Consider the following 14,155-nt stretch of genomic DNA (forward strand, 5'->3'; position numbering starts at 1 on the left):
CTCTGGTCCTGTCCGGTCCTGATATCACCCAAGCCAAACCAATGAAACACAAGCAAACATGAACCCTGCAAGAAAAGTCAACTTTATCCCAGGTGGTACACAACCCGTCTTTCGACAGACGGCAGTTGGATTTTCGGATTCTGGGGAGTCCAGGTTAGCACGGCAGAGAATACCGAAGATCACTGGTAAATTTCCCTACAGGCAGAAAACATACATTTGAAAACTAAACATCGATACATTGATCCAAACTCGAAAACTATATAATCTCACAAAAGAAATCGACCGACAAAAAATTCTCATCCTTGCTCTTCAAGAACCGCTACTAATTGACTATGAAACCTTGCATTACGGAAACCATTGCATTTTCAAGAGCAAAATATAACAAAAGGTAGCGAAAGAAGTAGAAATCTTCGGCACTGCATTTCTCGAACAGAGACCTATCAACTCTGTCAAAAAAAGTTACACCCATCAACAATCAAAAGGTTCAAATGGCTCTGAGCACTATGGGACTTAACAGCGGAGGTTATCAGTCTCCCAGAACTTAGAACTGCTTAAACCTAACTAACCTAAGGACATCACACACATCCATGCCCGAGCCAGGATTCGAAAACGGGCGACCGTAGCAGTAGCGCGGTTCCGGACTGAAGCGCCTAGAACCGCTCGACCACCGCGGCCGGCCCATCAACAATCGACTTATGACTATGCTCATTCAGAGCCCCAGTAAAAAATAATACTTACCAATGCACATGCCCTCACCAACATCGAAAATAAGAAAAACACCGAAAATGTCGAAAAATTCTGGAACACACTCGAAAATACTATGAGCAAAATTCACCAAGATGACGCGAAAATACTAATGGGAGACTGAACTCTCTATTTGGGACAGAAAAAACCTGTAGAAAAATCATTGGTACAAATTCAACACACCGAAACGCTTAGACCAGCGGCACACGTCTGACTGACATTTACCAACAATTCAACCACAAAAGGATGTCTTCCCACTTTAGGAAAAAAACAGTTCCCAGGTAACATGCTTGGCTACCAGATGCAAGCTGCTTTCGTTCCCCTTTCGAGACTCGCTGAAAGCCAGATTTTTAATTCTTTTGTAGCAGAGCTACAAGCAGGCAGATACAAACTCAATAAGGGAATCGTAAGACAACGCTCCAGCAAAATTCGTCTTGCTACTTTCAGTAACCCTTAGTGTCAGAGCGAAAACCTTACGGTACTGCCAAATTCATAATGCCACTTTTGTTTTCTGCCGACATATTTTTTGTTGTTGTGAATACATAATTTTATCTATGAAATGCCACATTTTCATAATACTTGCGAATGATACAAGAAATGAAGTAAATACAGATCTTTTCGAAGTCAAAAGTCGGTAATATCCTACTAATTCGTGTTAAAATAGGCTCAGTCGTCTTACAGACACTTAATGCTTTATTAAGATAGACTGCCGTCGTGATGTTTCTGTAGTAAGCTGAATTTAATTTGTATTAGTACAGTGAATATTTTAATTGGAATTTGCATTAGTTTACTATACGCAACAGTAATCATCAAAGAGAAATTAATCAGCAGCAGAATTTTCTTTCACGATATCTAAAACGATCTGACACTGCTAAAGTTGTTTACAAATTCTACGCCAGTAAAAACCTACTGGTTCTGACGATGTCATTAAACCAGTGTAGTTTTAAGAGTATTTTCGCCTCGAAATGAACTGCCTTGACGGTTGATCGATCAAGAGCGGGAAAGGTAAAATTTTACGAATATATGACGAAAGGGACAAGTTCTTGAGAGAGGACTTCCCTATCAATGCAAGTGCCAGAGAGACGCCTTTCCTATCAATCTCCTGCATAGTTTTGTTTCTAAAATCAATAGAGTGCGTTGTCATGCAGTAGCTCAGGTTATGTAGTTTAGTTGCTCGATTTTCTTACACTGCGACCGAAAGGTGTCTCAGTTGTTGGCAACAAATTCCAGCTGTGATGCACACACACCATGGGGCAGAATTCGTAGCCCAAAACACACTTTTGGAGCTATCAGATGTAAAATATTATGTTCACACTACTCTTTGCTCGAGGTTACGACTTTTGGTGGGGCTCAGCCTTTCATTTCTTCTTAGAAAGTTAACGATAAAGGCATCATAACACGTCACCAGTAACAGTACTGCGTAGAAATGCTCAGTGAGCGACCTGATGACGTTCAATAATCGTCACTCCGTTGATTTTTGTTCTTTCGAATTAGAGCATGCAGTACTCCTACACAAGACTTCCGAACTTTGCCTGTTGAATGCAAATGTCGCATGATGGTAAAATGTAATCTGTCACATATATCAGTAGTCGAGACTTCCATAATGTGGAAAATCATTCATAAGCACTCGCTCCACACACAGTTCAAATCTTTCTAGCTGCTTCCTCCGCATTCACCCCTCTGTTATACCAAAAGTAAACGTTGTGTTGCAGATGTTACACCTTTTTCCACTTGCGACTCAATTTAATACAGTGCTTAACTGTAGTTCACGATTTTCAAGTATGCAAAATCCACTGCTTAACTGCAAAATGATAACTAGAACTTCAAATTCGAAAATGGCATTGATACATACACTGACAGCGTGGCGCCGCCCTCACATGGGCGGCGCTGGATTTCAGGCGGCGGGTGGCGTCTGGCCGGTGGCCGGTAGTCGCTGCAGCGCGAGGAAACGCTCGAGCGTAAGCTCTTACGATCGCGACGCAGCCACGAGCGGAATTGTTTCTTGAATACTTGTTATTGCTGGTCGGTAGAATGTTAAGCGAATTATCTTCGATGTTCAATCACACTCATAACTTCAGATCGAAATGAGGTAAAAAAAAAAAAACAGTTGGACGCGAACAGGCGACTGTAAGTTCACAATGCACGACGATTACCAATTTTTTAAAATTTTTTTTTTCATTTTTTTTATTTTTTTTAAGAAACCCTTTAATAAAATGGAACTAAAAAAAAGGGCAAGTGCCACCGCCACTTTTCATCCTATGACAAAAAAATCTGGGCCACTTCAGGCGTTGGCTCCTGACTAAACCTACCCCAGAGAGCTGCCTATATACCAGGGGAAATATGGGATATCAAGGTTAGGGCTATCCGTACAAACAAAACAAAATCTTCCTTTTTCTGAATTTTATTTTTATTGTTTATTTTATTTTATTTTATTTTATTTTTGTCGTGTAATTGATCAGAGGCCTTCTGCGCCCCGCTGGTAATATGTTGAGTCACGTCTTCTCGAAATTGATATGTTCCGTTCAGTTGTTCAGAAATGTTCATTGGTTCAAACAGGAAACCTTCTTCTCTCTTGGCTTAACACATTCCAGCTGCGAGGCGGCTCGTGGAAAGCACTCCCAAGGAAGTTCGAGAAAAATTGTCTGTATTTTGGGTGACGGACAACGACATAATGACGGTCATTGAGGTATGTCCAAAAATCGAGTAAAGAGTTTACAGTTTGTCCAAATAAGTAGTGAATGGCATGTCCGCGAATCCAATTCACAACATTGGTCTTTGTCCGAGGAAAATAGTCACGTTCCGGAAATAATAATGAAAGGGGAGTAATCCGATCCGGAATGTCCCGCGTTAGAAAAGCCACAATACGTCGAACCAAGTGCCAAACCTCCGCCGCCGGTCCGCAAACAAACCGATGTTCATCATTGTCTGGCACTCCACACGTGGAGCATAGAGGTGATTGGGCGAGGTGGATACGATGAAGGCGAAATTATTTGATTTGCTTACCATTGACAGTTAGGTACCAGACAGATTGAACATTCGTGTCAAGGTAACAGGCGAACACCGCGCGCCATACATGACGCCAGTCAACCTGGGGGAACTTTTGTTCAATCGGGTTAGGTGGACGACCTAATTGGAGTACATTGTATACTGCCTTCGTCTTGAGTAAAAGCTGTCTTGGTAAGGTGAGGCGTAGATAACTGAGTTCCAGAAAGAAGTACCGTATATAATGGAACTGGGCTGGAACATCCGAGATCATCACTGGGGCTGACAGTGAGACCGGCGAGTATGACGACAGGAGGAGACCAGTGAGCCTCGTTGGGCAACGGGTCCATACCGTCAACTAGGAGCTGACAAATAGGGCGCGAGCTCTATCCGGCACGTGAAACAGACCTATCCCACCTCGTTCACGGGGAAGAGTAAGGGTTGCATAGTTTGAACAACAGACCAGAGCTGACGGAAGATGCCATCGCTGCCAACATGCGACGTGCCACAGTAAGCGGGAAAGGTAGAACTTGTGCTACATGGGGAACTCGGGATGCGATATATATATTGACATATCGTGCTCGTTGGAGAATATCTAGGGATCGAAGGCGATGGTCCATAAGACCTGCTCTGATCATTAAAGGAGGCGTCGGCAGTTGATGGTGGCTGAACTCCGGAGATCAGATGAAAAATCTATTCCCAAACAACGAATGGTATCAACGGTGGTGAGAGGTGTAACGCGCTCCACGGGAAGTCCCGTGCCAATGAACATAACTTGTGACTTACGTACGTTTAAAGAGCTACCCGACGCCTCACCATAAGTCGCTACCCACGTCAAAACCGTTCGAACCTCGTCGGCATTACGTAAACAGATGACTACATCGTCAGCATTGGCCGTGCAACAGAATCGGTAGCGATCTATGGACAACCCTACCAAACGTTGTCTTAGTCCACATAGCAAGAATTCTAAGGAAAAGGTGTACAAAATTGCTGATAGAGGGCAACCTTGACGTACGGATCGACCTATTATTACCGGTGGAGTGAGTCTGCCATTGTACATAATCCTGGATGAGGCACCCCGCAGAAGGCGCATCACTACCGTGATAACGGCGACTGGGAAACCCATATGGTGGAGAACGGCTGTAAGGAACGAATGGTCAACCCTATCAAAAGCTTGACTAAAGTCCAAAGACGCAAGTGCCCCAGAGAGGCGTTGTGCCTGGGTAACGGCTATCATATCCCTGTAGCGGCATAAAGCCGTGCGGATATTATTATCCCCTCCCAAAGATGCTTGGTCTGGCGACACAACATATCGGGCAACGTTTTTAAGTCGTGCTGCCAAAAGGCGAGTGAAGATTTTCATATCACTGTTAAGGAGGGTGAGGGGCCGATAATCACTGATATTGTTGCCACCGTGCGGTTATGTACAGGAATAATAATTCCTTCCATGAAAGCGTCCGGCACAGGTACTTCTGGAGACATCAGTTCCCGACAGATGGAGGTGAAGGTGGACTCTAACAAATCACGGAAGGTGCGATAAAATTCAAGGGGAAGACCGTCGGGTCCTGGGGAGCGATTGATGGTTCCTGCCCAGATCGCATCGCGGACTTCCTCATCAGTCACCTCTGACATCAAGTCAATCGCCGCATCTCCTGGGATACCACCGAAGTTGAACTGTGAGACTTCCTCGATCAACTCTGGGGAATGTGGAATTGCGGCGTAGAGCTGCTGGTAGTGGGCGTGAAGAACATTCCCTATTGCAGATTGGGTTACGTAGCGACGCCCTTCTTGATATGTTAGGACGTGAATCAATTTTCGGCGTCGATTTTGTCGTTCTTGGATGATATGGTACATCGACGGATGTTCATGAGGCATGCGATCAGCAGTACGAGATCGTACTATCGATCCTTCCAAATGCCTTCGCATGAGATTGGAGATTTGGGCCTTAGCTTGGTTCATCCTTGTATGGCGCCCAGGGGAGACTGGCATCGTGGAGCATTCTCGTAGGATCCTGTAGTAAAAGTCCACAGTGCTCTTCCTCCAGGCGACAGCATCTTTGCCATACCGGATTAAAGTTTTTCGAAGAGCAGGTTTTACACACTGGATCCACCAGGATATGGTAGACGGATACGTGGGTCGGCGTCTATTACATGTGATCCAAGTGTCTTCTATTAAAAGTCGACAGTCAGGTGAATTAAGAAGTGCCGTGTTCAGTTTCCATAAACCACGTCCGTGCCATACTGCCCGTCTTGTGAGAACAACATCACAGAAGTAAGCCTCATGATCTGAGAAAGCAACAGGCCAGATTTCAGCCTGTCGGTGTGTTGAATTAGGGATCGCGAGATGTAGATGCGATCCAGTCGGCTAGAGGAGTGCGCAGTGTAGTAGGTAAAGCCCAAAAGATCACCGTGAACATGTCTCCACGTGTCGACAAATTGCAGCCGCGTGACGACTGTTTCCAGAGCTGCGCATGGTGAGTGACGCGGCAATTGATCCTGAGGTCGCTGGGTGCAGTTGAAGTCTCCACCCATGACCCAGTCATCGTGTGGTCCCATAAAAAGGCGTGTAACTTCATTCGCGAAGAAGGCATTGCGTTCACGACGGTAGCTGGAGCCCGACGGCGCATAAACGTTGACGATGCGTACACCAAAGAGAGTAAGGGCCATACCTCTGCCGTTGGGGAGGTATAGGGCATCTTCGGCAGGAAGACCTTCGCGTAAGATGATGGCAACACCACTACCGGTGTCCGAAGCGGGAGAAAGATGCACCGTGAAGCCATGTGGTGGTGAAAAATCGGCGACATGCACTTCCTGAAAAAGCGCAATATCTATGTCCGCATCATAAATCATATCGCGGAGCAGCGCTAGTTTGTGGGGCGCACGAATGGTCGCGAGGTTAATCGTTGCGACACGATAATGCTGGTGTTGGAGTCCCACAGGCACAGTTGTGGCTTCTTCTTCAGGAGCGAGAGGTCGTCGATCTTGCCGGTCTGCTGAAGAGGCTGCTATTGTGGAAAGTTTGCGGGCGCGGGCGCAACCGATAGGGGTGCCCCATCATCAGCAGCGTCCACCCCAGTCCCTTCGATCTCCACGTCGTCTGCCCAGGAGACTGATACTGCGGTAGGGCATCGGCTGTGCACTTCATCCACGTGGAGAGGAGACGTAGTTTTCGTGTCATCGGATAGGCTCTCTTCAACGTCGACCTGTGGGGGCGACGGCGCCAGTAAGGAGGGGTGTTCGTTGCCAGTGGTCGCCTATGGCGGGTCTTTCGCATCAGACTTTTGTTCATCAAAGAGCGGTTTGTCGTCCGTCTCCGGGTCTGCATCCCTGGTATCCATCCGTAGAATGGATTCATCAGGGGGTGTACGGCTACGTTTCTTTCTCTTTCGTGTCGACCCTTGTTTTCGAACAGGTCGTTCAGAGTCCGATTGCGGGTGGCCTTCGTCTGTCTCCGGACCAGTCTGAAGGAAAGCAGAAGTAGGTACCACTCCCGGATCAACGTCCATCTCAGTAGCATTTTCAGTCACAGTGCTGCAATGATTCGGCAGGTCAGGAGCTGGCGTCTGTGGCACCTCAGAAGGAATCTCAGGAGCGGTTGCATCTACCTGATCAGACGACGTCAACGGAGCAGGAAGACCGTGTGGAGGTGCTACCTTCCTGGGCAACCTTGGCGTATGTGACTGGGATCTGAGTCATCAACGCTGGGGACGCTTCCTCGCCGACCGGCGTCTGGATCAGGCGGCGTCTCATGCAGGCGGACCTGACGTGGCCTTCTTGTCCACAACCCGCACATGTTGGGGGTTGGCGGTCGTACATGACAATGGCTCGCACCCCGCCAATGGTCAGGTATGATGGTATATGTTTTTTCAGTTCAATTTTGACCTGACGCACACCATTAAGGACATGGTAGGTCGTGAAGGTTTGCCATTTTTTCTCTACGTAACCGATGACGTTACCGTATGGCTGTAACGCAGAGACAACTTCGTCCTTCGCCACTTCAAAAGGTAGTTCAAACACCCTAATCGTGCGTTGACCGTACTCTGCGAATTCAAGTGTTACAGCTCCGACGTGACCATCAGAGTATTTGAACTTAAGTCCATTGGCATGGCGGCGAATAACATCTTCACACACCTCGGTGTTTGTCATTTTAATATGAACGACACTACTCGTGATCGAAAAATGGATTCCGATAACGTGGTTAGGATCTAAACGAACTTCTTCACGTATGAATGTTTCAACTTCATGTGCACGAGGTCGCGCATGTTCAGCTGGGAAGGAAACTTTAAGGGTCGCACGGCGGTAAGCGCTCGACATGTTGTTCACGGTGGACGGACACAAGCCTTAAAGCTACGACGCGGAAGTAAACAACGCCTGCAGCGGAGCACTGGCCGGCGCGCGGGGCCGTCCGCACGCTGCCACGGCTGAGAGCCGACTGTTAACGGGCTCACACAACCCGAGAACATTTCGGAGGTAGACAACACTTCCTCCTAACACTTCCACATCTTACAGTGTTGCTAGATTGTGCAGATGACCGGACTTAGAGTTGTCAGGGGCGGTCAGTTTTATTGGCCACCTTAAATGAACGACTCGGACTCAGTCTCTGTGGCGTCCGGCCGGCGGTCAGTTTTCATGTCTAAGACTGTACATGAACAGAAGAAACAACGCAAAACTGATAAAAATGACGATCGTACATAATTTATCATAACATGGTCCACGAGTCTTCCATAATCGATTTACTATCGCACGTTCGATATGTATCGTTTGGAGCCCTCCAACTTCGATAGGCAACCATTCTTGGAAATTACCGGCTATTGGTACACCAGTCTTTCTTTGACCACACCCGACGATTCCTTCGCCCGAAGTACGATTGACCACACAGTCTCCTGTCCGAACGCTCACGTAGGCCCCGATGTCGTGCACTCGGCCCAGTACGCCGCTGAAGGCGGTCTCCCAGGTTGTCCGCTGGAAGTCGAGATGGCGCTCTTGTTGCCAGCCGGAGACTTCTTTCTTGACCGCCGTACTGAGCCTCCACTATGCGAGCCCGGTACGATTGTAAAAGGCTCAGAACTCGCCACACGCAAAGCTGTTGCTCGGTAACGGCCCAAAAGCATACCCATGCACGATATACATAATGCCGTAGGCACACGGACCGTGTTGGTTCAAATGGCTCTGAGCACTATGCGACTTAACTTCTGAGGTCATCAGTCGCCTAGAACTTAGAACTACTTAAACCTAACAAACCTAAGGACATCACACACATCCATGCCCGAGGCACGGACCGTGTTGTCGAAAGTCAACATTGAGCGTGATGTGTTCGACGCGCTGCTGAACACTCAGAAACGATGTCACCTGTGCATACGGTACGTCGGCCCTAACGTAGTACACGCGATCGCAACGCGCTCCAGCGGCAGTTGTCGGCTGCATCTGACTCGCAAACCGCACTGTTCGTTTACGAAATCGACGGGCGTAAAAGTCCTGTATTAGTTCCGTTAAAACTGTTTTCCTCCCTTGTCCATATGCTAGGCAGGTTGTTCTGTCTGTACTAAAATAATACACTACTGGCCATTAAAATTGCTACACCACGAAGATGTGGTGCTACAGACGCGAAATTTAACCGACAGGAAGAAGTTGCTGTGATATGCAAATGATTTGCTTTTCAGAGCATTTACACAAGGTTGGCGCTGGTGGTGACACCTACAACGTGCTGACATGAGGAAAGTTTCCAACCGATTTCTCATACTCAAACAGCAGATGACCGGCGTTGCCTGGTGAAACGTTGTTGTGATGCCTCGTGTAAGAAGGAGAAATGCGTACCTTCACGTTTCCGGCTTTGATAAAGGTCAGATTGTAGCCTATCGCGATTTCGGTTTATCGAATCGCGACATTGCTGCTCGCGTTGTTCGAGATCCAATGACTGTTAGCAGAATATGGAATCGGTGGGTTCAGGAGGGTAATACGGAACGCCGTGCTGGATCCCAACGGCCTCGTATCACTAGCAGTCGAGATGACAAGCATCTTATCCGCATGGCTGTAACGGATCCTGCAGCCACGTCTCGATCCCTGAGTCAACAGATGGGGACGTTTGCAAGACAACAACCATCTGCACGAAAAGTTCGACGAAGTTTGCAGCAGCAGGGACTATCAGCTCGGAGACCATGGCTGCGGTTATCCTTGACGCTGGATCACAGACAGGAGCGCCTGCGATGGTGTACTCAACGACGAACCTGGGTGCACGAATGGCAAAACATCATTTTTTCGGATGAATCAAGGTTCTGTTTACAGCATCATGATGGTAGCATCCGTGTTTGCCGACATCGCGGTGAACGCACATTGGAAGCGTGTATTCGTCATCGCCATACTGGCGTATCACCTTGCGTGATGGTATGGGGTGCCTTTGGTTACACGTCTCGGTCACCTCTTGTTCGCAATGACAGGACTTTGAACAGTGGACGTTACATTTCAGATGTGTTACGACCCGTGGCTCTACCCTTCATTCGATCCCTGCGAAACCCTACATTTCAGCAGGATAATGCACGCATGTTGCATGTCCTGTACGGTCCTTTCTGGATACAGAAAATGTTCGACTGCTGCCCTGGCCAGCACATTCTCCAGATCTCTCACCAATTGAAAACGTTTGGTCAATGGTGGCCGAGCAACTGGCTCGTCACAATACGCCAGTCACTACTCTTGATGAACTGTGGTATCGTGTGGAAACTGCATGGGTAGCTTTACCTGTACACGCCATCCAAGCTCTGTTTGACTCAATGCCCAGGCGTATCAAGGCCGCTATTAAGGCTAGGGATGGTTGTTCTGGGTACTGATTTCTCAGGATCTATGCACCCAAATTGCGTGAAAATGTAATCACATGTCAGTTCTAGTATATTTGTCCAATGAATACCCGTTTATCATCTGCATTTCTTCTTGGTGTATCAATTTTAATGGCTAGTAGTGTAAAAGTTCCATTACAAATAATGCGATACAAATTTACAATAGTTCTCCACATAAGATATAAATAATGTCTTCATTCTTACTTTTTAGTAAAACCGTAAGGTCATTCTTACTTGAACACTGCCCCTACTTGTAGCAGAATCTCGACAACATGTGAATTACAGAACTTAAAAGAAAAAAAGGGCAATATAGCTTACTGCATGTAGTGCAAGATGTCCTGTAGACAAAGCCAATCCAACAAACTCACTCCTTAAAAGAGCCCCTAGATTTACATAACATCGAATATTATGGTATGCACTTATATTAAACTAACAAGAAAGTATCAGAACGTAGGAAAAGCCACCGTACACATCATACAGTCTTTTTGGAAATCTGTGTTGCTTTTTTTATATATCTCATCTTGTTGTATGTTGTTCGTTGAATTTGTTCGGGGCGGACGTCCAATGAGACCCTTTCAAGTTCTTCGTTGATTCGTTCACTCAGGTTTTTTTTATTACAGAGGGTAGCTAACCCTCTGATCGAAGACGGCAAAAGCTGAAAATAACGGAACTGACAAGGCATTATGCGCAGAAAACAGACAACTTTTCTAATAATTTCCAACACAATAGAGAAAAGAAAGAATGGAAACAAATTAAATATTGTATATACAAAGGAGCAGTAAAGAGATTTGGGGAAAGTATACTCAAAAACAAGAGACAATGAATAAACCAGATGCTTACTGAAAACACAAGATTATGCAAAAACGCAGTTGACTAACAAGGAATATCTGGAGACAGAAAACTACGGAACTTAGTCAGCAGAGAAGCCACGAAATCAAAAGGAAGATTCCTTGAGGAAATGTGAAGAGAAGCGGAATAAATTTCTAAATGGGAGAACTGATATTATCTACAGAACATCAAACATATTTTCAAACAAATGCAAAACAACAAAATGGTTCAAATGGCTCTTAGCACTATGGGACTTAACTTCTGAGGTCATCAGTCCCCTACAACTTAGAACTACTTAAAGCTAACTAACCTAAGGACATCACACACACACCCATGCCCGAGACAGGATTCGAACCTGCGACCGTATCGGTCGCGCGGTTCCAGACTGTAGCGCCTAGAATCGCTCAGCCACCCCGGCCGGCGCAAAACAACAATTATGGATAGAATAGAAGACAAAGAGGGAGGAATTGGTGAAGACTTAGTGAAGAGACGGAAAGTATACGGTAGGAATTGTATGACGGAACACTGTTATTAGAGGACGTTTAAGAAGAGGAAGCAGACGAAGATGACAAAACAGACGACATCCTGCTTGAAGAATTTGAGAACGCTCTGAAAGTTCTACAGGAGAGATAAGCAACGGGTTCTGATGACATTCCTGTCGAACTAAGCAAGAATGTGGCGACAGCATGAAAATGCTGCTAAAACTGATTTGGTTCAGCTATAGCACAGCAGAAGTACCAACTGACTTTCAGAAATGCACCATAGTTCCCATACCGAAGAAGGTGGCAGCTACAAAATGTGAACAGTACCGAATCTTAAACCTAATATCAAACATATCAAAAATTCTCATTAGGATATTTCTGAGGACGGTTAAAAAAGAGGTGAAGGATATGGTAAGGAAAGATCAGTTTGTATTCAGGAGAGGATTAGGATGACGAAAGGCGATGCTGGCATTGAAGCTTCTTATTGAATAGGAACTATAAAAACAGAAACTAACTTAATGTTGCCTTTGTAGACCTTCTATGAGAATGCAGTGGCTGTGATTAGGAATTTTCATAAGGAACAAGAAACAAAAATCAAGAAAGATGGCCGGCCGAAGTGGCCGTGTGGTTAAAGGCGCTGCAGTCTGGAACCGCAAGACCCCTACGGTCGCAGGTTCGAATCCTGCCTCGGGCATGGATGTTTGTGATGTCCTTAGGTTAGTTAGGTTTAACTAGTTATAAGTTATAGGGGACTAATGACCTCAGCAGTTGAGTCCCATAGTGTTCAGAGCCATTTTCAAGAAAGATGTGAGATGCTCACATCCAGGAAGCTAAAGACTAAGTTCGCGCAGCAAGTGAGGGTGGATCGAAATTAATGGACTAAAGAAAGACTTGCTGCGTTATGCAGATGTTGTTGCTGTGTTCCCGGAGAACGAAAGGAGATGTAGAAATGGTTCTCAGCAAAACGGAAAGGACTTTCTGTAATTAATATGCTATGGTAACACAGGCAAGAGAAATACTACAGTGAGTGGAATGTAAAGACAGTCCAGAAATCTGACACGGACGCTACACCTAGCGGAGGTAGGACTGTCTTACTCCCATAGATTTTTTTTCTCCAGGTACTAAGTCACATTTTTACCAGATTTGGTTGAAACATCTCCAGGCATTCCGGAGCTATGCTTGCTCTTGCATTCCACTTTTCTCCAACACTCATCCCTAAGATTTTCACATATTGAAAATATCTTTTTCCTTGAGTCAAGGCGTATAAGTATTAAATTCGGTTAAACTGCTTCAACCATTTCAGAGTAATGCACTTTCTTTGACTTGTCACTCCCTTCCCTGACGCATCCCCATTCCTAGGGGTGGTAAGAGTTTGTCATACTGCGGGTTGTTTATTTTTCTATTGGTAGTAAGGGAAGTGTGTACCCAGTTTGGTACAAATTACTACAGGCGTCCCCTCCCTCGGTATTATCCATCTTCCAGCGTATCTCAGCCACACAGTATTATTTTCAATACAGCATGTCATTTGCGTAAAAAGTTTCGTTAAAATTGCTCTAAGCATTCAAGAAATTTATGGAAATAAACACACCTACATGAATACGTGTGTAGGGTACAGATCGTCGTTATTATCTCTGTGGAAGTGACTCGTAGGGAAATGGAAAATATTGGTGAGTTCTGACAAGAAATATGCTTCTCCTGATCTCCTTGATAAACGAGGTAACTTTCTCAGAGTATTTGTCAGCCGAGATTTTTCAGGACTTGTCTTACTCTCTGTCGCCAGAAAAGCGGCATGTGGCCCATCCTGCTTCCTGTCTTTATTCGCTGACGGTGATCTCGTTCATCCGTACAATATTCCAATATCAACAAGCGAAGCCTTTAATGTTTTTACGTTTGATGACCCGCACAAATTACGTTTATGCTCAATTTCTGGTGAGTCCTAGGGTTTTCTTTGCTATTGGTCACTTGTGCCTCCGCTGCCAATGATTGTTATTGTGAAAGCCCGAGTTTTTCCAGTGAAACTGTAAGCCCCTTAGTAATTTAGTTTAAAGTTGGGAGGAGCCAACTGCCTAACACTGTGATGTTGACGACAGGTTTATCCTTATTTTAAGAAGTAGTTGATAGTCTTTGCACCGCGGTGATATTTTATCAAGATTGGTTACGATGCTACAGTTGGAGCTTTAACATTTGAACGATGGAAATCCGAAAGGGACCTCTTGCCGAAAAACTGGATTTTGAGCTATTGTAATTATTACGTTCAGTTTTGAATTCTGAAAAATTTGTAAAAAAATACATT

Source organism: Schistocerca serialis, chromosome 2, assembly GCF_023864345.2.
Source record: "Schistocerca serialis cubense isolate TAMUIC-IGC-003099 chromosome 2, iqSchSeri2.2, whole genome shotgun sequence".
NCBI lineage: Eukaryota > Metazoa > Arthropoda > Insecta > Orthoptera > Acrididae > Schistocerca > Schistocerca serialis.